We start from the raw sequence: 24,092 nt of genomic DNA on the forward strand, positions 1-24,092 counted from the left end.
GGTGTTATAAGATCCTACCAGTATCAATAAAGAAACATCCTATTATAGGAAACACGATCAAAACTTGTGCAAAAATATTTAAACAGGATAAATTAATACGGGAGAACTCCGTACTGTATCCAATACTAGGAAACCCCCACTTTGAGACAGGATATCAAGACAGGAAATTTAAGACCTTAGCAGATAGAGGAATTACACAAATATCTGACTTCCTAACAGAGACAGGCTGGGTAACGATGGAGGAATTAACAGACGTCTCAGGCCATTTCGGCCTAGATCTATGGCGTGCCTTCCAACTACGCCATTTTTTGGGAACATTGCAAGTCCCCTCCCAGGATGATAAAGAGGTAACACCTTATGAAAAATTATGCACTCAAAATGGAATTATGGAACATGCTATATCTAAAATTTACTCCCTGCTAATGACATCAGTAGAACGGCGTAAACCTCCTTTTTTGAAGGAATGGGAGAGGGAAATGGGCATTGTCTTCTCACTAGAACGGGAAAATCAAATAATTAAGTCAGTATTCTCAACTTCAATTTGCGTTAGAATTCAAGAACTGAATTACAAAATTTTTTCCAGATGGTATTACACCCCGGTTAGGATGAATAAAATTTCTACATTAAATACAGATTTGTGCTGGAGATGTGGGACAGAGAGAGGGACAATGCTCCATATATTCTGGGAATGTCCTAAACTAGAAGAGTTTTGGGAGCAGATTTGGAGGTCAATACAGGAAATTATGAAATGTCATATTCCCAAAGAACCTGCCCTCTTTCTGCTCCATACCCCCAGCATACCGATACAAAATTACAAAAAATCCATTATACCACATCTGGTGAACGCGGCCAGGATATGTATCCCTCTTAAATGGAAAGAGACTGAACCACCTAACATAAACATGTGGTTAAGGAAAGTTGAGGAAATACATAACCTAGAAAAATTGGTCCTATCTGCTCATCAACAAACTGATAAATATGAGAAGAAATGGAAACAGTGGAGAGATTATGTTAATTCAGAAGAAAGGTAATTTCCAAGTACAGGACAAGAACATGCGCAGAGAAGATAGATATATAATGATATAGGAGTGTAGAGACCTGCGCACCATTCTTTTCCCTTGCCTTTTTTTTTTTTTTTTTTTTTTTTTTTTTTTTTTTTTTTTTTTTTTTTGGGGGACAGGGGGGAAAAGGGGAAAGAAGGAAAAGGAACGAAATGGGAGTTTTTGGGTTCGGTAATAGATTGCCAAAGAAAGGCTAAGGTTCCTTAAAGGGAATAAATGGTTTGTAATTATAACCTTGAAAGCTAAAATGTAACGTATATACTGTATATGTAACTGAACTTAAAGAAATAAAGATATAATTTGAAAAAAAAAAAAAAAAAAAAAAAAAAATGCCCAGGTGTGTTTTTGCTGGCATTTTATGGGAGTTTTTGGAGGCAGGCAAAACATCAGAACTTGTGCACAGTACCACTATACACAAGTTCAGATGTTTTTCCTGACTGCAAAGAACCCAAAAAAATGCCTTCTATTAAACCGGCAAGGTGTGGAAACCGAGAAGCCATATTGGTGATCTGAAAGTTTTCTAATACAAACGATCTTTTTTTTTATGGTTCTGGACATGCTACAGAGCTGAAACTTCACATGTACACCTTTAGACCCCCCAGATCTGAAATCCAAAGTAAAAATCAAAAAATCTCTTTTTTTTTTTTTTAATTTTTTCAATAATTGGCTTTTTTATCAAAAATGACAATTTTTAAGAACTTTTTTTGTGTGATTTTGTGTCTGGGGGGTCTAAAAGGTGTACCTGTGAAGTTTCAGCTCAGTAGCATGTCCAGAACCAGAAAAAAAAAGGATTGTATGTATTAGAAAACTTTCAGCTTAGGGGGTTAGCTTCTCTCCTCGGTTTTCACACCTTGCCGGTTTCAAAGCAGGCATTTTTTTGGGTTCTTTGCAGTCAGGAAAAACATCTGAACTTGTGTATAGTGGTACTGTGCACAAGTTTAGATGTTTTGCCTGCCTCCAAAACCCCCCAAAAAATGCCAGCAAAAACACACCTGGGCATTTTTTTTTTTGACGCTAGCGTTTTTTTGGCATTTTTTTGGGTTCTTTTGAAGCAGGCAAAACATCTGAACTTGTGTATAGTGGTATATATACACACATAATTATATGTATATAGACACCTAGCCATATATAGGTGTGATAGTAGCAGAAATATATTACTGTAAATGATTTCATTAGCGCAAGCATATATTTCTGCTACTATCACACCTATATATGTCTAGGTGTGTATATAAATATATGGATGTGTGTATATACACCACTATACACAAGTTCAGATGTTTTGCCTGCCTCCAAAACCCCCCAAAAAATGCCAGCAAAAACACACCTGGGCATTTTTTTTTTTGACGCTAGCGTTTTTTTAGGCATTTTTTTGTGTTCTTTTGAGGCAGGCAAAACATCTGAACTTGTGTATAGTGGTATATATACACACATAATTATATGTATATAGACACCTAGCCATATATAGGTGTGATAGTAGCAGAAATATATTACTGTAAATGATTTAATTAGCGCAAGCATTTATTTCTGCTACTATCACATATATGTCTAGGGGTATATATACCCCCTATACACATGTTCAGATGTCATGTCTGACATCAAACATGTCCTCAAAAAAGCACTGGCAGTGGCAGCCCCTGCAGCATAAAAAATGCTTGGCTGGGGAGAAGCCATATGGGTGTGCCGAAGCAATTCAGAGAAATGATCATTTCTCTATAGCGGTCACCCTGCTATGGAAGGGTTTTGTCACCCTGCCATAGCAGTCACTGCCAGTTAACCCTACACTACACTACGGTCCCCTTACACTTAACACTTTCCCTACAGAAACTAAATTTTTGAAGCTAACTTGAGTGTAAAGGAGCACTCTAACTACACTAGATATCCCTTTCCTCACACTAAAAATTGCTAAATGACACTTTTAAAGTAAAATTAACAGAACTGCTTCCACTCTCTTCCATGTCCAGTATAACAATGCTAGGAATATGGCGGGGGCGATCTTATATACTGGGGGGTGTATTCACTAATGATAGGGACCCCCTAGTCACTCCAATCACATTCCTAGCATTCTCCTGCCCCCTCAATTGGCTTTTGCTAATGGTTCTGGTCCAACCACGGGCTTTTAAAGCCCATTTCCTGAAGCATTGCATTTTGGGCGGTTCTGGCGGTTTCTGGTTGCCGAATTCCGAACTTTTTGGGCAAAAAGTTCTAAATTCGGCCGAACCTCGAACACCCAATGTTCGGGCCGAACCGATGGTCGACCCGAACCGTTCGATCATCCCTACTGATGACGAGGCACTGCTTTGCGGCAGTGGTGGGCATTGATATGTGGCACTGGTGGGCACTACTTAGCAGTACTGATATGCACTGATAAGTGGCACTGATGAGGCTGCAGTGATAAGTGGCACTGATGGGCACTTATAGGTGGCACTGGTGGGTACTGATAGGTGGCACTGATGGGCACTGGTAGGTTACACTGATAGGTGGCACTGATGATGAGGTACTGATTGGCAGCACTGTATGGTGGCACTGGTGGGCACCGGTAGGTGCCACTGCTTAGCAGTACTGATGTGCACTAGTAGGTGGCACTGGTAGGGGGCACTAGTGGGCACTGCTTAGCAGTACTGATATGCACTGATAGGTGGCACTGATGAGGCAGCACAGGTGGGCACTGATGAGGCTGCAGCGATAAGTGGCACTGATGGGTACTGATAGGTGGCACTGGTAGGTGACACTGATGATGAGGTACTGATTGGCAGCACTGTATGGTGACACTGGTGGGCACTGGTAGGTGCCACTGCTGGGCACTGCTTAGCAGTACTGATATGCACTGGTAGGTGGCACTGGTGGGTACTGCTTAGCAGTAGTAGGTGTCCGTGTGCGGGAACGATGTCCCATTTACACAGGATGGTAATCGGTTTATGTTTACATTACATGATCAGCTGTCATTGGCTGACAGCTGATCATGTAGTAAAGGGCCGGGATTGGCCCCTTACTCCCATCTGTGATCATCATGGACTCGCTGATCACATAGCGCACCCCCGTGCCCCGCAGGGAGCATACAGGCAGCACATGCATGGGAGAACGTACATGGATGCCTTCCCGGCAATTTAGGCCCATGTAGCCGTTTTTCAGCTATAACGTGTGCAGGAAGAGGTTAAACGCCTTTACTGGTTACCAGTTTAGAGATACACAGGAGGTCTGGTGATAGAATTATTGCTCTCACTCTGACGTTCTCCACAATACCTCACATATGTGTGCGGGAGTAACGTATGACTTTGCTTTGCACGGAAGCACGAGGGGACGGGCGTGCTTTACATTATTATTATTATTTACCGTATATTTATTTTATCCAAAACTTTTTCTTGGTAATAACTTTATTGCTATCACAAGGGATGAACAACATCATGTATTACAGGGAATCGCCAGCTGAAAATTCTCATGCAGGTGCAGGCATCATCCTGCTATATCCACTGCAACCCGAGGACGTCCTATCGGCGGCAAGGGGTCAATGGGCCATTCATTTTGTACCTTTTTATTGGTGGGTGTTCTGCTTTTTGTCTGTCTTGAATGTATGATAGAGAAGAGGCTGGCAGCTTGTAGACTGGGCAGCCGCCTGTGTCCTGAGCGATGACAGTCTCCTGTCCAAAATGCTTTTCACTGTGTGGCCAGACAGTGTCACTACATGTCTTTACTTGTTAATGCAGTCATGGTGTCACTGAAGTGTATGTAGTGTTTCTGTAAACTACAAGGCTCTCCTCTTATTACTTTTGCAGTGAGTACTTAAGCCGGTCATTCGAATCTCAGCCGGTGTTCTGCCGAAAACTCCAACTCATCAAAATCTCCAACCACGTCCCTTCAGGTGGCTTTACAGCAGCCATTATTGGAGATTTCATGAGTTGGAGTTCACACAGAACACCACCAATGTATACACTATGGTCAGGGGCAGACTGGCAACTTTCAGCCCAGGGGGCAAGTACAAACCAGAGGCCCATGGTACAGCGACTCGGCCCCACTCTCCCTCTTCCCGGCCTCCTCCTGACCTCCATTCCAGGCTGAAGCTCCGCTCCAGGTTCTCTCTACCTGGCTAGCAGGGGGCACTTTGGGGGGAACTAGGACAGCTCGGTTGGGGCTGGCCAGGGGAGAGAGTCTCCATTGGGGCATGGAACCGGCCTCTGCTCAGACACAGTTTACACCATCCATGCTGGGGGGTGCCTGTGCTGTGTCTTTGTCTTCTACCCGCACTCAGTAGGTCAGCAGCAGGGACTTTTTACTTCTTTTCACCAGGAATCCTTTAGGCATGTCTTTGGCAGACGCGGTGCAGCCTTTTTATGGGGCATCAGAGTGCCCCAGGGGGCTATTGCCCCTCTGCCCCCTGATCTAGTCCCCCCTCGAATATGGTACACTATGGTACAAAATAATAATGAGTGGACATTGTTAGCCCGCCCACTTCTAACCAAAAACATGGCTGCCTCCAAGGCTCCTACAACTTTTTTCCTACTTACCCGGTGTTCTGTCAAAACATTCAACTCGTCCTGTACCATAGTGGATAGGCTGCCGGTGTTCTGTGAAAACAGCAACTCGTCCAAATCTCCAATTATTGCTGCTGTAGAGTCACCGGAAGTGATGTGGTTGGAGATTTTGGTGAGTTGGAGTTTCCCGCAGAACACCAGTTCAGTAGGGACCGGCCGAGATTCAAACCATGTCTGGGTAGGCTGATTGTACCCATGTTGTGATCGATTGATCAATATAGGTACAACCAGCCTGTCGGATTTTTCATGCGATTATTGCATGCGGCTGCAGCCATTAGCAATAATTACTGTGTGTTCTCCATGCCGGGACAGCTCCCCCCGACTCCCCCCACTGGGAGAACATAATAGCTTTGTGGGAGGGTTACCCCCATCAATACTGACTGTGTTGATGGGGGAATTGAGCGATTTTCTTTCCTGAAACCCATATTTGCTCTCTGCACTACTCCCGGCGCCTCCCTCTGAGTTCACAGGAGCTGGAACTACAGATTTGGCATTGGGTATCAATGCGCACTGACAGGATTTAGCTTTAGCTGGTTTGTAGAGGATGATGGGGACTCAGTCTACAAGAGGGTGCAGCTTATTATGCATGGAGCACAGTAGGGATATAGTGTCTGCAGACACAAGCATCTTTTACTTCCAGAGAGGGGGAGGGGGAGTGCTCAAATAGTTATTTTGAGGGTCATTTTAACACTGCTGGACATTTTTTTCATGTTTTCCATTTTCCATTTTTTTCCAATGTGCTATTTGCTCATTTCTGCCCTCAAAGCATTCCATAGTTTGTGAAATGATGAAGGCCCCGCCCAGTCACTCCTCTGACATACACCTGGATGGGAAACACCCATTTTTTCAAGGGTCTTTTTTTTTTTTTTTTTTTGCCCAACAAGCATAGGGCAGTCTATTGATTTCATTGGGCTGCCCTATGCGCGACAAACGTGGCAAGGTAGCGCATGCCATGTTCCGGTTAGTTTTTTTTTTTTACCACACATTTTGCCACATTTGTTGTGTGGTTTTGCGTGTTGCAAGCATGCATTAGCTTCTGGCATTCGAGGTGCCATTTACAATAAATAGCGCTACCAGCGTAACGCACATTATTTTTTGCATGTTCCGGGATTGTGTGGAAATGTGCATTTCTGTGCACATTAACTTAACACGCAAATGTGAGCGTAGAGTAACTGATATGATGAAAGTTTGTCACAGCGGCATGCGGAGTTCCACCATATTTCTTTTTTTTTTCCCTTTGTTTCCTGTTCTAATTTTCACTTTTTCACCAAGTATCGGGCGAGTGATTGTACATACAGAGCAGGAGATCTATGGACGGGGTGAAGTGTGTTCAGTAGATCAGGGGTGGGGAACTTACGCCCAGCATTACCCACAGCAGTACCCACAGCAGTACCAGCCAGCAGTACCAGCCAGCATTACCAGCCTGAGCCAGCAGTACCAGCCAGCAGTATCAGCCAGCATTACCAGCCTGAGCCAGAAGTACCAGCCAGCAGTATCCACAGCAGTAACAGCCAGCAGTACCAGCCTGAGCCAGCAGTACCAGCCAGCAGTACCCACAGCAGTACCAGCCAGCAGTACCCACAGCACAGTACCAGCCAGCAGTACCAGCTAGCAGTACCCACAGCACAGTATCAGACAGCAGTACCAGCCTGAGCCAGCAGTACCAGCCAGCAGTACCAGAATGAGCCAGCAGTACCAGCCAGCAGTGCCCACAGCACAGCACAGTACAGCACAGTACCAGCCAGCAGTACCAGCCTGAGCCAGCAGTACTAGCCAGCAGTACCCACAGCAGAGTACCAGCTAGCAGTACCAGCCTGAGCCAGCAGTACCCACAGCAGTACCTGCCAGCAGTACCAGCCTGAGCCAGCAGTACCAGCCAGCAGTATCCACAGCAGTACCAGCCTGAGTCAGCAGTACCAGCCAGCAGTACCCACAGCACAGCACCAGCCAGCAGTACCAGCTAGCAGTACCCACAGCACAGTATCAGACAGCAGTACCAGCCAGCAGTACCAGAATGAGCCAGCAGTACCAGCCAGCAGTGCCCACAGCACAGTACAGCACAGTACCAGCCAGCAGTACCAGCCTGAGCCAGCAGTACACACAGCAGAGTACCAGCTAGCAGTACCAGCCTGAGCCAGCAGTACTCACAGCAGTACCAGCCAGCATTTCCCACCAGCAATACCAGCCAGCAGTAACCACGAGCAGTACCTGCCAGCAGTCCCCACCAGCAGTACCAGCCAGCTGTACCAGCCAACAGTACCAGCCAGCAGTACCCACCAGCAGTTCTTTTCAAAACTTACCTCCGCAAAGAGTCGACTGCGCTGCAGACTGACCGACGCAAACCTGGAAAACCAGTTGCAAGTAGCAACATCATCAATACCAGCTAACAAGATTACACACCTCACCAGAAGCAGTTCCAGCCATCACATTAGGGGTGAGTTAATTAAATGTTTGACCAAATATAACAGGTACATTTTTAAGCTGATAACTTTGTACGGCCCCCGAATGATGTTATAAATATCCAAATGGCCCTTGGCAGAAAAAGGGTTACCCACCGCTGCAGTAGATCAATAGAGCATATAACTGGAAGCAGGGACAGGACAAGGGGGGGAAGAAGGGTCACATCACCCGGGCACTATGCTCGGGGTCAGGGCACAGGTGACAGCTGCAGGCTCCTGCTCCTATCACCTCCCCCACAACACTACAGTAGAGGAATTACATCATACTCCTCCGCCCCTCCCCTAACTATTCTGCTCCACCCACTCTTCAGTCTGAATTCTCCTATCTTCTTTCATAGGCCGAGAGATTAGAGGAGTCTCCTCCCACATAAAGTCCCTGGCTCCACCTCCTGCACTGGCTCATAGGTTCATAGAGCCTTCACTAACATGGTGGACCGCCCACAAGTCCTGGTCCAGTGAGCAGCAGTCATTGGTTGCTAGGGATGCCGGCGTCTATAGCAACCAATGACTTCACATGTGTGCTGTGTGCCCTGCAGCACGTTTCTCCTGCTAGTTCCTACCTCCTGCCTGCCAAGTTATAGGGACTTCTCCTACAGGTATACTGAGCACTGTGATGGAGCAACTGATCTATGGGGGTACTCGGATGGGGGCAACTAATCTATCGGGACACTGTGATGGGGGCAACTCATCTATGGGGGTACTCTGTTGGGCGTCAACTGATCTACAGGGACACTGTCATGAGGCAACTAATTAATGGGGACACTGTGATGGGGGCAACTCATCTATGGGGGTACTCTGGTGGGCGGCAACTGATCTACAGGATAAACCAAAAGGAAAATGGACCGCACTCAGGAGTAAATTAAATTAGAAGTATCCTTTATTCCTCATGAAGGATCAATACAGACAATGCATCACCGGGACATGTGTCAGGTTGACGCGTTTCACGATACAGAAGATTGCTTACTCATAACCACACCTCATTTACTCCTGAGTGCGGTCCATTTTCCTTTTAGTTTATCAAGTTTTGGATGGCGGATCCGACCTGCACCTGAGTGCTTTGTCTCACCTGAGCGGTTTTCCTTCTTAGCTTTTGTATTTCTAACTGATCTACAGGGACACTGTCATGAGGCAACTAATCAATGGGGACACTGTGATGCGGGCAATTAATCTATGGGGGTACTCTGATGGGGGGCAACTGATCTATAAGGACACTGTGGTGAGCCAGCTAATCTATGGGGGAAACTTTGATGGGGCATTATGATAGGGCAATTGATCTATGGGGACACTGTGATGAGGGCAACTACTCTATGGGGGCAATGTAATTGGGGCAACTAATCTATGGGGAGACTGTGATGGGGCAATTAATCTATATATGTACTCTGATGGGGCAACAAATTGATGGGGTTACTGTGATAGGGGCAACTGATTTGTGGGGACAACCTAACTTATTGGGAGACTGTAATGAGGGCAACTAATCTATATATACTATATTGTCAAAGTTTTGGGACACATGACTTTGCACACATATAAACTTTAATGTCATCCCAGTCTTTGGATGACCAAGTTTGGGGAGGAGGAACTTGACTGGTCTGCACAGAGTCCTGACCTCAAACCGATAGAACACCTTTGGGATGAATTGGAGCGGAAACTGTGAACATTAGCGCCTGACATCATAAATGCTCTTGTGGAAGAATGGGTCAAACATTCCCATAGGCACACTCCTAAACCTTGTGGACAGCCTTCCCAGAAGAGTTGAAGCTGTTATAGCTGCAAAGGGCGGAGCCAACTCTACATTGAACCCTACAGACTAAGACTGGGATGCCATTAAATTACATGTGTGTGTAAAGGCAGGCGTCCCAATACTTTTGACAATATAATGTACTCTGATGGATAATCTATGGCTGCAACTAATCTAAGGGGACATTCTGATGGGGTAACTGATCTATGGGAGCACTGTGATGGGGCAAGTAATTTGTGCAAGCACTCTAATGGGGGAAACTGATCTATGGAAGTATTTTGATGGGGCAACTGATTTATGGGCGTACCCTAATGGGGCAACTGATCTATGGGAGTACTCTTATTGGGGAAATATTATATGAGGGTATTTTGATTGGGGTTCCTGATATAAGGGGGCACTGTGAAGAAGAAGACCTAATGTAAGGGGGCACACTCATGGGGGTAACTGATCTATGGGGATGCTCTGTTTGGGATAACCAATGTATGAAGGTATTCTGATGGGGCTCCTAATTTACAGGGTACTTAAGATGGGAACACCTTATGTAAGGGGGCAGTCTAATGGGGCAGCTAGTCTATGGTGAGGTTGTATTACAGGGTATCCTTATGGGTTATTGATATATGGGGGCGCATTGAAGGGGGCAACTGAAATATGAAGGTATTCTGATTAGGGTTTTGGATTTCTAGGGTACTTTGATGAGGACATCTGATGTAAGGGGGCACTTTTATGGGAAAACCTGATGTAAGAGAGCACTGTTATGGGGACACCTGATGTAAGGGGGCACTGTTATGGGGACACCTGATGTAAGGGGACACTGTTATGGGGACACCTGATGTAAGAGAGCACTGTTATGGGGACACCCGATGTAAGGGGGCACTGTTATGGGGACACCTGATGTAAGGGGGCACTGTTATGGGGACACCTGATGTAAGAGGGCACTGTTATGGGAAAACCTGATGTAAGAGAGCACTGTTATGGGGACACCTGATGTAAGGGGGCACTGTTATGGGGACACCTGATGTAAGGGGACACTGTTATGGGGACACCTGATGTAAGAGAGCACTGTTATGGGGACACCCGATGTAAGGGGGCACTGTTATGGGGACACCTGATGTAAGGGGGCACTGTTATGGGGACACCTGATGTAAGGGGACACTGTTATGGGAAAACCTGATGTAAGAGAGCACTGTTATGGGGACACCTGATGTAAGGGGACACTGTTATGGGAAAACCTGATGTAAGGGAGCACTGTTATGGGGACACCTGATGTAAGGGGGCACTGTTATGGGAAAACCTGATGTAAGGGAGCACTGTTATGGGGACACCTGATGTAAGGAGTTACTGTTATGGGGACACCTGATGTAAGGGGATACTGTTATGGGGACACCTGATGTAAGAGGGCACTGTTATGGGAAAACCTGATGTAAGAGAGCACTGTTATGGGGACACCCGATGTAAGGGGGCACTGTTATGGGGACACCTGATGTAAGAGGGCACTGTTATGGGAAAACCTGATGTAAGAGAGCACTGTTATGGGGACACCTGATGTAAGGGGACACTGTTATGGGAAAACCTGATGTAAGGGAGCACTGTTATGGGGACACCTGATGTAAAGGGGCACTGTTATGGGAAAACCTGATGTAAGGGAGCACTGTTATGGGGACACCTGATGTAAGGAGTTACTGTTATGGGGACACCTGATGTAAGGGGATACTGTTATGGGGACACCTGATGTAAGAGGGCACTGTTATGGGAAAACCTGATGTAAGAGAGCACTGTTATGGGGACACCCGATGTAAGGGGGCACTGTTATGGGAACACCTGATGTAAGGGGGCACTGTTATGGGGACACCTGATGTAAGAGGGCACTGTTATGGGAAAACCTGATGTAAGAGAGCACTGTTATGGGGACACCCGATGTAAGGGGGCACTGTTATGGGGACACCTGATGTAAGGGGACACTGTTATGGGAAAACCTGATGTAAGAGAGCACTGTTATGGGGACACCTGATGTTAGGGGACACTGTTATGGGAAAACCTGATGTAAGGTAGAACTGTTATGGGGACACCTGATGTAAGAGGGCACTGTTATGGGAACACCTGATGTAAGGGAGCACTGTTATGGGAACACCTGATGTAAGGGGGCACTGTTATGGGAACACCTGATATAAGGGGGCACTGTTATGGGGACACCTGATGTAAGAGGGCACTATTATGAGGACACCTGATGTAAGGGGGCACTGTTATGGGGACACCTGATGTAAGAGGGCACTGTTATGGGGACACCTGATGTAAGGGGGCAATGTTATGGGAACACCTGATGTAAGAGGACACTGTTATGGGGACACCTGATGTAAGAGGGCACTGTTATGGGGACACCTGATGTAAGGGGGCACTGTTATGGGGACACCTGGTGTAAGGGGGCACTGTTATGGGAACACCTGATGTAAGGGGGCACTGTTATGGGAACACCTGATGTAAGAGGGCACTATTATGAGGACACCTGATGTAAGGGGGCACTGTTATGGGGACAGCTGATGTAAGAGGGCACTGTTATGGGGACACCTGATGTAAGGGGGCAATGTTATGGGAACACCTGATGTAAGAGGACACTGTTATGGGGACACCTGATGTAAGGGGGCACTGTTATGGGGACACCTGATGTAAGAGGACACTTATTAGAACACCTGATGTAAGGGAGCAGTGTTATGGGAACACCTGATGTAAGGGGACACTGTTATGGGGACACCTGATGTAAGAGGGCACTATTATGAGGGCACCTGATGTAAGGGGGCACTGTTATGGGGACACCTGATGTAAGAGGGCACTGTTATGGGGACACCTGATGTAAGGGGGCAATGTTATGGGAACACCTGATGTAAGAGGACACTGTTATGGGGACACCTGATGTAAGGGGGCACTGTTATGGGGACACCTGATGTAAGAGGACACTGTTATTAGAACACCTGATGTAAGGGAGCAGTGTTATGGGAACACCTGATGTAAGGGGACACTGTTATGGGAAAACCTGATGTACGGGGGCACTGTTATGGGGACACCTGATGTAAGGGGACGCTGTTATGGGGACACCAGATGTAAGGAGACACTGTTTTGGGGACACCTGGTGTAAGGGGACACTGTTAAGGGGACACCTGATGTAAGGGGACACTGTTATGGGGACACCTGGTTTAACGGGACACTGTTATGGGGACACCTGATGTAAGAGGGCACTGTTAAGGGGACACTGGATATAAGAGGGCACTGTTATGGGGACACTGGATGTAAGGGGGCACTGTTATGGGGACACCTGATGTAAGAGAGCACTGTTATGGGGACACCCGATGTAAGGGGGCACTGTTATGGGGACACCTGATGTAAGGGGGCACTGTTATGGGGACACCTGATGTAAGAGGGCACTGTTATGGGAAAACCTGATGTAAGAGAGCACTGTTATGGGGACACCTGATGTAAGGGGGCACTGTTATGGGGACACCTGATGTAAGGGGACACTGTTATGGGAAAACCTGATGTAAGAGAGCACTGTTATGGGGACACCTGATGTAAGGGGACACTGTTATGGGAAAACCTGATGTAAGGGAGCACTGTTATGGGGACACCTGATGTAAGGGGGCACTGTTATGGGAAAACCTGATGTAAGGGAGCACTGTTATGGGGACACCTGATGTAAGGAGTTACTGTTATGGGGACACCTGATGTAAGGGGATACTGTTATGGGGACACCTGATGTAAGAGGGCACTGTTATGGGAAAACCTGATGTAAGAGAGCACTGTTATGGGGACACCCGATGTAAGGGGGCACTGTTATGGGGACACCTGATGTAAGAGGGCACTGTTATGGGAAAACCTGATGTAAGAGAGCACTGTTATGGGGACACCTGATGTAAGGGGACACTGTTATGGGAAAACCTGATGTAAGGGAGCACTGTTATGGGGACACCTGATGTAAAGGGGCACTGTTATGGGAAAACCTGATGTAAGGGAGCACTGTTATGGGGACACCTGATGTAAGGAGTTACTGTTATGGGGACACCTGATGTAAGGGGATACTGTTATGGGGACACCTGATGTAAGAGGGCACTGTTATGGGAAAACCTGATGTAAGAGAGCACTGTTATGGGGACACCCGATGTAAGGGGGCACTGTTATGGGGACACCTGATGTAAGGGGGCACTGTTATGGGGACACCTGATGTAAGAGGGCACTGTTATGGGAAAACCTGATGTAAGAGAGCACTGTTATGGGGACACCCGATGTAAGGGGGCACTGTTATGGGGACACCTGATGTAAGGGGACACTGTTATGGGAAAACCTGATGTAAGAGAGCACTGTTATGGGGACACCTGATGTTAGGGGACACTGTTATGGGAAAACCTGATGTAAGGTAGAACTGTTATGGGGACACCTGATGTAAGAGGGCACTGTTATGGGAACACCTGATGTAAGGGAGCACTGTTATGGGAACACCTGATGTAAGGGGGCACTGTTATGGGAACACCTGATATAAGGGGGCACTGTTATGGGGACACCTGATGTAAGAGGGCACTATTATGAGGACACCTGATGTAAGGGGGCACTGTTATGGGGACACCTGATGTAAGAGGGCACTGTTATGGGGACACCTGATGTAAGGGGGCAATGTTATGGGAACACCTGATGTAAGAGGACACTGTTATGGGGACACCTGATGTAAGGGGGCACTGTTATGGGGACACCTGATGTAAGAGGGCACTGTTATGGGGACACCTGATGTAAGGGGGCACTGTTATGGGGACACCTGGTGTAAGGGGGCACTGTTATGGGAACACCTGATGTAAGGGGGCACTGTTATGAGGACACCTGATGTAAGAGGGCACTATTATGAGGACACCTGATGTAAGGGGGCACTGTTATGGGGACAGCTGATGTAAGAGGGCACTGTTATGGGGACACCTGATGTAAGGGGGCAATGTTATGGGAACACCTGATGTAAGAGGACACTGTTATGGGGACACCTGATGTAAGGGGGCACTGTTATGGGGACACCTGATGTAAGAGGACACTTATTAGAACACCTGATGTAAGGGAGCAGTGTTATGGGAACACCTGATGTAAGGGGACACTGTTATGGGGACACCTGATGTAAGAGGGCACTATTATGAGGACACCTGATGTAAGGGGGCACTGTTATGGGGACACCTGATGTAAGAGGGCACTGTTATGGGGACACCTGATGTAAGGGGGCAATGTTATGGGAACACCTGATGTAAGAGGACACTGTTATGGGGACACCTGATGTAAGGGGGCACTGTTATGGGGACACCTGATGTAAGAGGACACTGTTATTAGAACACCTGATGTAAGGGAGCAGTGTTATGGGAACACCTGATGTAAGGGGACACTGTTATGGGAAAACCTGATGTACGGGGGCACTGTTATGGGGACACCTGATGTAAGGGGACGCTGTTATGGGGACACCAGATGTAAGGAGACACTGTTTTGGGGACACCTGGTGTAAGGGGACACTGTTAAGGGGACACCTGATGTAAGGGGACACTGTTATGGGGACACCTGGTTTAACGGGACACTGTTATGGGGACACCTGATGTAAGAGGGCACTGTTAAGGGGACACTGGATATAAGAGGGCACTGTTATGGGGACACTGGATGTAAGGGGGCACTGTTATGGGGACACCTGATGTAAGGGGGCACTGTTAAGGGGACACCTGATGTAAGGGGGCACTGTTATGAGGACACTGGATGTAAGGGGACACCTGATGTAAGGGGGCACTGTTATGGCGACACTGGATGTAAGGGTACACCTGATATAAAGTGGTACCTTGATTGGGGTAACTGATCTAGGACAATATTCTGTTGGGGCATCTGATATGTGGTGGCAACTGATTATATAAAGGTACTCTGATTGGGGTTCCTGATTTATGGGGAGACACCTGATGTGAAGTGGTTCTATTTTCTTTCACTTTAAATATGGATGTGATTGGCCTACTTTTATGTTTTAATGAAGAGTTATTTCTTTGTCTTCCATCTTGTTTCTGGTAAAGATAGTTGTTTGTGGAAGTGCAGAATGAAAGGGCACAGCCAATGAAGGTGCAAGAATAGGAATGATCACAGGAAGGAGAAGAGACACGCTGCATCTGATGGCAGGCGACGGTGGCAAGGGACACGCTGCATCTGGGGGTAAATGACAGTGGCATACTGCTTCTGGTGGCAGGCAATGGTGGCAAGTGACACGCTGCATCTGATAGCAGGCAACGGTGGCAAGTGACACGCTGCATCTGATAGCAGGCAACGGTGGCAAGTGACACGCTGCATCTGGTGGCAGGCGACAGTGGCACACTGCATCTAGTGGCAAGTGACAAGCTCAGGGTTCCCACTGATTCTGTATTATGGTGAGTTGAAATATTTTATTATATATTACAATGTAATAATAGAAATAATGTGCTTCAGTCATCCTGACACCATATCAAGCATGGTGTCAGGATGATTTAAATGCTTACAACAGCCATTTGCCTGACAAATCACAGCCACCGAATTCCCCGTCAACCTTGAAACTACATTCCCCTCCTCCAGTCCTTGGAAAAGTTTTCTTCTACAAAATCAGTCCCCCATGTCAAAAAGGTTGCGGACCGCTGCTCTAAAGTGACATTACTTTCTCCTATGGAGGGGGCAGAGGAGGACATTACTGTGCGGGGAGGGGGTGAAGGGGGCAGAGGAGGACACTGATGTGGAGAGGTGAAAGGGGCACAGCAGGACACGGCAGTGGGGGGTCATGATATGAAGCGAGCAGAGAAGGACACTACTTGAGGGGGCAGAGGAGGACATTACTGTAGGGGAGTGTAAAGGAAGGAGGCAGAGGAGGACACTATTGTGTGGGGCAGTGTTGCCAACCACCCGTTAATTTACAGGCTGTCCGTAAATGTCTGTTACTGGCAGCGGCACCCATAAAAAATATGGCTGTCCACAGCCTCTAACCATCTCTTGTACCATATCCGCATCCTCTAGCCATCTCCTGTACCATTTCTGCAGCTTCTGACCATCTCTTGTATCATGTCTTCAGCCTCTGACCATCTCTTGTATCATGTCTTCAGCTTCTGACCATCTCCTGTATCATGTCCGCAGCCTCTAACCACCTCTCCTGTATCATGTCCTCAGCCTCTAACCACCTCTCCTACATCATGTCCTCAGCCTCTAACCACCTCTCCTGTACCATGTCCTCAGCCTCTAACCACCTCTCCTGTACCATGTCCTCAGCCTCTAACCACCTCTCCTGTATCATGTCCTCAGCCTCTAACCACCTCTCCTATATCATGTCCTCAGCCTCTAACCACCTCTCCTGTACCATGTCCGCAGCCTCTAACTATCTCTTGTATCATGTCCGCAATCTCTGACCATCTCTTGTCTTTTATCATGTCTGCAGTCTCTGAGGGGGGAGTCTGGAGAGGACTCAAGAGTGGAAGCGGCATCGGGATGGGGATCACGGGAGAAGTCAGACATGTGTGGACTGTGGAGAAGAGACTATAGGATAAAACCAGAGCCACTGGAGCGAACTGGAGCTGACTGACTGAGCCCTGCAAGGTGCACCTGAGAGGAGGTCAGTGACCGTGCTGCCAGGCCAGTCTGGGGGTGGCGTTCACTGATGTAAGGGGGAGCGAATACAATAATGTAAGGGCACACTGATATAAAGGTTCCCCCTTATATCAGGACCCCCCACCTTAGTGCATTCACTCTGTGGAAGGTGGTCTCTGGTCACCAGAGCCCCCCTCCCCCCCACATCAGAGTTCCCGGCATTCCCCTTTACATCAGTCTGCAGGATTCCCCCTTACAGTGCAAGAGGGAACTCTGTGGACGCTGATGTGAAGGGGAACTCTGATGTAAAGGGCAATGCTGCAGACCCTGATGTAAGTGGGAACTCTGACGGAAAGGGGAACGCAGTGGACTCTGACATAAGGGGGTTTCTGGTCACCAGAGCCCCCCTTATATCAGAGTTCCCCTTTAGATCATAATCTGCAGCATTCCCATTCCCTTGTACTGTAAGGGGGAATTCTGCAGACTCTGATGTAAGGAGGAACTCTGTGCTGGCTGGGTTATTTTAACCTGACCTTCATGTAAATGGAGAAATATGTTTTTTTACTTTTTTTAACTTAAACACATTGCCAATAGCGCTATCTACATGTTTATAGTTTAAATAATGATATTTGCACTGTTTAGCACAAAAAAATTGCCATTTTTAGGTACTTTCTTGGTTGAGTTCCCACACTTTTTTTCCCAGGACTTGATCCCTGGGTACAGGCAGTACTTCCCATATGGTCAGCAGGGGGCGCCAACAGAAGCTGCCTGTGGATAGGTGGGGGTTGTCTGGTCAGCTCTCCAGTGCCCCATCATTTCTAATGGCAGCTCAGCCTAGCCCTGTCATCTGTAGTCAGCCATTTTCTCCCTTTCACATCATTGGCTGAACACAGACAGCAGCCAGCTGTGCAGAGACGGCGACCGGACAAATGTGTGATCAGGATATGAGAATATCTGACCCTTTCATAGGGTGGTCCATTCCTTCTCCAAGTGGGGGGTCTGCACACCCGGAGGACTGGAGGTTACACTCATTAGTTCTGATCAGCCTCCATTTCTGGAATGTGGAAATGTGGAAATTGTATTGATACAATGGAAACATCGGACACACTTCTATAGAGATGTAGTGATGAGACCTGAATGGATCCCAACACTCACCATTATTACTCTTCCAGGAGATTTCTATCAAGATTTTATTCTTTACAAATGAAAGATCTCTTTTCTATTTTTATAAAGATTTCTCTGATTTTTAGAACCTGAAAAGTCCTGAAGTATTACATAGTAGTTCTGATTCTTCAAAAAGCTGCTGACCCTTAAAACAGCATAGAAAGCAAACGGCGGGGAATAATGGGGAATGTATTCAGCATGGAATCCAGGGAGAAATCTTCACCAATAGGCCACACCTTCAGGATAAACCTTGATTGGGTGAGAGCCGCATACTTTACCATTGTGTCATTCCTCATCCACTGATCTCATTCCTGTCTTTCCCACCATCATGTGCATTAGAACATCACTAAAGAACATCTAAACCCCAACACAAAAATGTAATACACTACAGCTGACCACTCCTTAGATATGGTGGCTGCATTCGTTTTCTTTTTCCTTTGTTTTCACCTTGTGTTTCTGCCAGTAACTCACTTCCTGTCCTAGGATGACAACACTCACTGTACTGAATCTATGGAGAAGCTGTGTTGTCACCCTAGGACAGGAAGAAGGACTACAGAATACTTCCCCCTGTCTATACCATAGTGAGGTGATGTTTTGTAGTGCACATAGAGAACTGGGAACAATGCTGACTGAAAACAGTCCACAGGCAATGAGACCAGAAAGTTATCAGCTCTTTATATTTACTGCAGAACCAAAACTTACATTTTTGCACCTACAGAACGGATATAAGAATACGGAATGTTTATTCATTCATTCATACACTATCTTACCAAAAGTATTGGGATGCCTGCTCTTTGCAGCTATAACAGCTTCAACTCTTCTGGGAAGGCCGTCCACAAGGTTTAGGAGTGTCTATGGGAATGTTTGACCATTCTTCCAGAAGCGCATTTGTGAGGTCAGGCACTGATGTTGGAGAGAAGGTCAGGCTCACGGTCTCCACTCTAATTCATCCCAAAGATGTTCTATCGGGATGGATGTGCAGGCCAGTCAAGTTCCTCCACCTCAAACTCGCTCATCCATGTCTTTATGGACCTTGTTTTGTGCACTGGCCCAAATCATTTGGATTATGGTGTGGGGGAGTTTTTTCAGGGGTTGGGTTTGGCCCCTTAGTTCCAGTAGTGAAGGGAACTCTTAAGGTGTCAGCATACCCGTGCAACGGCAACAAACAACGTAAATGTTACTGTCCATAGGTGAGGCTTTAAAATCCTTTACAGGTTACCACTTTCTATCTACAGAGGAGGTCTGGTGCTAGAAATACTGCCCATGATCTGACGTTCGTGGTGATACTTCATGTGTGGGACGATCGCTGTTTGCACGCTAACATGGGGACGGGGGGCACTTTGATTTTTTTTTTTTTTTATTAATAAATCATTTTTTTTAAATTATTCATTACATTTTTTTAAATTATCAATTCTTTTTTTTTTTTTTAAACTGTTCTTTAACATTTTTTTGTCACTTTATTGCTGTGAGAAGGAATGTAAACATCCTTGTGATAGCGATAGACATGTGACGGGTACTCTTTATGGGGAGATCGGGGGTCAATATGTCCCCAAATCCCTCCTTTGCACTGGTGCCGATGACAGTCAGGTAAACCGGAAGTCATTTCATGTCATCGCTTCCGGGTTACTATAGCGGAGACCCAATCAAAGCTGATTGCGGTTTTGTATGAGTCTCCGGCCAGCCGGCGGACGTGTCGGCTGGTAGCTTGTGCCTCCCTGGGGGATGGGAGAGCCCAGGAGCTACAGAAGGGGGCGGGAGCGGGGGAAGCTCAGGGGCGTATCATGAAATCAGTGGGCCCATGTGCAGGATCAAAAGTGGGCTCTAGGCATTGAGAGAAAAAGTTCCTGCGAAAAGTGGGCGTATCTTAAAGGGGGCGTGGTTTAATAAAGATGACTTACATAGTGAAGATTTTGGTAATAATAAATAGTGAATTTACAGTGCAGAACAAGGTTGCAAAGATGCCAATCCTACCATAAATATACAGTATATACTCTATATTACCAAAAGTATTGGGACGCCTGCCTTTACACACACATGAACTTTAATAGCATCCCAGTCTTAGCCCGTAGGGTTCAATATTGAGTTGGCTCCGCCCTGTGCAGCTATAACAACTTCATCTCTTCTGGGAAGGCTGTCCACAAGGTTTACGAGTGTGTCGATGGGAATGTTTGACCATTCTTCCATGAAGGGCATTTGTGAGGTAAGGCACTAATGTTGGACGAGAAGGCCTGGCTCCCAGTCTCCACTCTAATTTATTCCAGAGGTCAGGCCAGTCAAGTTCCTTCACCCCAAACGCACTCATCCATGTCTTTATGGACCTTTGCTTTATGCACTGCTCCAAATCATTTGGTGGAGGGGGGATTATGCTGTTTTTTTTTTTCTCAGGGGTTGGGCTTGGTCCAGTGAAGGGAACTCTTAAGGTGTCAGCATACCAAGATATAACATAGTAACATAGTAGCTAAGGTTGAATAAAGACAATAGTCCATCTGGTTCAACGCGTGTAGGTGTGTGTGGACGTATTTATTTCCCATACCCCCGGATGTTTTTATCCTTCAGATGTATGTCCAAGAGTCTTTTAAAAGTAGCCATACTCCCCGCAGTAACCACCATTTGTGGTAGAGAATTCCACAGTCTTGTAGCCCTCACTGTAAAGAACCCACTGCGTAGTCTGAGGTTAAATTGCTTCTCCTCTAATCGCATTGTATGTCCTCGTCTCTTCATACATTCATATTTTAGACACTTTTATGCTCCCAACTTTGTGGGAGGAGTTTGGGGATGGCCCTTCCTGTTCCAACATGACTGTGCACCAATGCACAAAGCAAGGTCCATAAAGACATGGATGATTCAGTTTGGGGAGGAAGGAAGCTGACTGGCCTGCACAGATCTCAACCCGAAAGAACACGTTTGGGATGAATTAGAGGGCAGACTGTGAGCCAGGCCTTCTCTCCAACATCAGTGCCTGACCACACAAGTGTGCTTCTGGAAGAATGGTCAAACATTCCCATAGACACCTTATGGACAGCTTTCCCAGAAATGTAGAAGCTGTTATTGCGGCAAAGGGTGGGCCAACTCAATATTGAACCCTACAGACTAAGACTGGGATGCCATAAAAGTATATGTGCGTGTAAAGGCAGGTGTCCCAATACTTTTGGCAGGATAGTGTGTGTATACAGTATCTGACAAAAGTAAGTACACCCCTCACATTTTTGTGAATATTTTATTCTATCTTTTCATGAGACAACACTGAAGAAATGACACTTTGCTACAATGTAAAGTAGTGAGTGTACAGCTTGTATAACAGTGAAAATTTGCTGTCCCCTCAAAATAACTCAGTACACAGCCATTAATGTCTAAACCGCTTGCAAGAAAAGTGAGTACACTCCTAAGGGAAAATGTAAAAATTGGGCCCAAAGTGTCAATATTTTGTGTGGCCGCCATTATTTTCCAGCACTGCCTTAACCCTCTTGGGCATGGAGTTCTCCAGAGCTTCACAGGTTGCCACCGGAGTCCTCTTCCACTCCTCCATGACGACATCACTTTGCTGGTGGATGTTAGAGACCTTGCGCTCCTCCACCTTCTGTTTGAGGATGCCCCACAGATGCTCAATAGGGTTTAGGTCTGGAGACATGCTTGGCCAGTCCATCACCTTTACCCTCAGCTTCTTTAGCAAGGCAGTGGTCATCTTGGATGTGTGTTTGGGGTCGTTATCATGTTGGAATACTGCCCTGCGGCCCAGTCTCCTAAGGGGGGGATCATGCTCTGCTTCAGTATGTCACAGTACATGTTGGCATTCATGGTTCCCTCAATGAACTGTAGCCCCCCAGTGCCAGCAGCACTTCTGCAGCCCCAGACCATGACACTCCCACCACCATGCTTGACTGTAGGAAAGACACACTTGTCTTTGTACTCCTCACCTGGTTGCCGCCACACACAATTGAACCCATCTGAACCAAATAAGTTTTTCTTGGTCTCTTTAGACCACAGGACATGGTTCCAGTAATCCATGTCCTTAGTCTGCTTGTCTTCAGCAAACTGTTTGTGGGCTTTCTTGTGCATCATCTTTAGAAGAGGCTTCCTTCTGGGACGACAGCCATGCAGACCAATTTGATGCAGTGTGCGGCGTATGGTCTGAGCACTGACAGGCTGACCCCCCACTTCTGGGACGACAGCCATGCAGACCAATTTGATGCAGTGTGCGGCATATGGTCTGGGCACTGACAGCCTGACCCCCCACCCCTTCAACCTCTGCAGCAATGCTGGCAGCACTCATACCTCTATTTCCCAAGGACAACCTATGGATATGACGCTGAGCACGTGCACTTAACTCCTCTGGTTGACCATGGTGAGGCCTGTTCTGAGTGGAACCTGTCCTGTTACACCGCTGTATGGTCTTGGCAACTGTGCTGCAGCTCAGTTTCAGGGTCTTGGCAACCTTCTTATAGCCTAGGCCATCTTTATGTAGTGGACAAGAAAAAAACTAGCGCAAATTCTTTTAGACCCAAATCTAGCAGAAATAGCTCTTTAGATAGACCAAATAATCAAAATATGATGCTTTAAAGTGCCAGTGCAAGGTATAATATTTTCTCTATATTTGATGTGGAAAATATACTATGACCTAAATGAAAAAACTACCAACAAGTTAACCTAGTTTAATAAAGTGCAAAAAATGAAAAAAAAAATGAAAACAGTCCTGCACGCTGGAAAATGTATGCTAAAGTGCAAAAAGTATGTGTTAAAGTGCAAAAATATATTATGAACTAAAATCATAAAAATGGTTAGTTTCCACTGACATATACAGTATTGTGCAAATAATATATAATGATGTAGTGATAGAACAATTATACTATTCTGAAGTGTAATGTGCAAAAATAGCAAAAGTTCAATAAATGTGCCTAATTGTTGTAAATTAACTGACCACTAGATGGCAGTTTAATAACAGAACAAATTAAAGCGACTGAAGTGCATAACAACTATGAAATAACTTGTATGAAAAATTAATAGATAATTAATATAAGTGACCATCCCTTATGCGGGGAATCGTCTTTTTGGGGACTCCCTGGACGAATTGGTTAAGGGGGTCACTGGGGGCAAGAGCACTCTGCTGCCCCAAGCTCCCAAGGGTACAGTTTTCCGCGGTAAGCGGGGCCCTTCCTTTAAACCAAATCAGGGGTCCTTTCATGCCTTCAAGGCACAGGACAAGGGCAAATCCTTCAAAGGCCATGGTGGCCAGAAGAAGCCTTGGGCGGGCAAGTCCAAAGCCGCCCACGCTGGCGCATCGGCCCAGTCCGCCTCGACCTGAAGGGACGCCCTCACCCGTTCCAGGGGTGGGGGGACGTCTGCACGGTTTTCTCGAACCTTGGCTGCTCCGGATTCCGGACAGGTGGGTTCAGGAAATCATTCGATCAGGTTACAAGATCGAATTCCTTTCGCGTCCAGGGGACATGTTCTTTCCCTAAAATCTTCGTTTGACCCCAGATCGTTTGCAAGATCTTCAACGGGCTGTTCAGGATCTCCTCGCCCAGGGGGTGATCGTACCGGTGCCGCATCGGGACAGATTTCGGGG

This window comes from Pelophylax lessonae (assembly GCF_965119305.1).
Source record: "Pelophylax lessonae genome assembly, chromosome: 11".
NCBI classification, from domain to species: domain Eukaryota; kingdom Metazoa; phylum Chordata; class Amphibia; order Anura; family Ranidae; genus Pelophylax; species Pelophylax lessonae.